Consider the following 1,398-nt stretch of genomic DNA (forward strand, 5'->3'; position numbering starts at 1 on the left):
ATTAAAATCTCATAAAGGGATTTGTTAACAGGAAAAGGAGGAATCTGGAAAATATTTCTGTGTTGTTTTGCTTTGTTTTAGTCACAAGGGAGTTCCAAAATGGAAACTATTGCTATTGCATGTGTCGCGTATCCTGGAGGAAGCCATCCTTTAAAGTCAGATCCACATATTGCATCTGTAAAGTTTCTCGAGTGGGTAATATCTCGGTTCTTGGCTTCACATGATGAAAGAATTCATGTTGAAGCCCATTTTGTGATCCAAGTGTTGTTGTTTTTTCATGAAGGACCGGACATGTTTCAGGTTTTACAGTCCCAAAGGAGTACACGCTATTTCAGAAAAGTGTGCCAAGCTTCACAGAAACCGTGCAGAATTTCACAACTGGACAGAGAATCCTCTTGCAACAGTGCATTCAGACCTTACGGGAGGTTGGCTAGGGGGAATTTCAATTCCTATTCAACAGACAGATGGACAGGGCTTCAAATCAACAGAGAGAGACAAAATTCTCTAAGGAGGCTTCGCTCACCTCTGTGACTTGATTAGATTCTTACTGCAGAGAATGAGAACATGCAGAATTGCAAGGGATTCTGGTGGCTGTTCATCTTCTTTGCATAAGATTCCAATCATCTCTGCTCTGAGGAACAGCCTTGGTGTGCCTAGCACCCCCCTTCTCCTGGCTATTTAACCAGAAAGGTTATCTAAGTTTCAGGCTCTTGCCTTCCCCCAAATAAGGGTTTACTTTGAGAGGCACAAAATGGGTTTTCCACAAGAGAATTTTATTGAGAGTATCCCGGGAAGAAGATAAAGCCTTACCACCCAGCATGGATCATTCTGGTGTTTTGCTCCACACCCACTGTAAAACAGAGGCATTTAAAAGTATTCATACATGCAAGAGATCATTGGGAAAATTCCCACGAGTCACTGAGGAACTTTTGCTGCTGGTAACAAGGGTTTCTGTGTTATGTAGTTCTAAGATATTGCACAGCCTCTGTTTGCTCTGTCCAAATCTCCACTTTCGCTCCCATGCTCTGTCTCCATAATATTGACATTTTCAAAATATTAATTCTTCCAATTCATGAGCATGGAATGTTTTTCCATTTATGCAGATCGGTTTTAATTTATTGCTGTAGTGCTTATAGTTTCACATGTATAAGTCTTCTACATCCCTGGTTCGGTTTATTCCTATGCATTTCAGCCTTTGAGGGAATATTGTAAATTGTCTTCATTTCTTCTTTTCATCTTCTGAAACTATCTTGTTTGTATAGAGTAAGCCTACTTGTTATTGGGTGTTGATTTTGTACCTGCCACCTTTCTTAAGCCTTCCATTAATTCCAGTAATATTTTTGTACAAGCCTCCCTTCAATGCATATGATTTAAGATGTGTATTTATTTCTAGATAAC

The sequence above is a fragment of the Echinops telfairi genome, unplaced genomic scaffold, assembly GCF_000313985.2.
Source record: "Echinops telfairi isolate 266 unplaced genomic scaffold, ASM31398v2 ScPeMD7_42;HRSCAF=159, whole genome shotgun sequence".
NCBI classification, from domain to species: domain Eukaryota; kingdom Metazoa; phylum Chordata; class Mammalia; order Afrosoricida; family Tenrecidae; genus Echinops; species Echinops telfairi.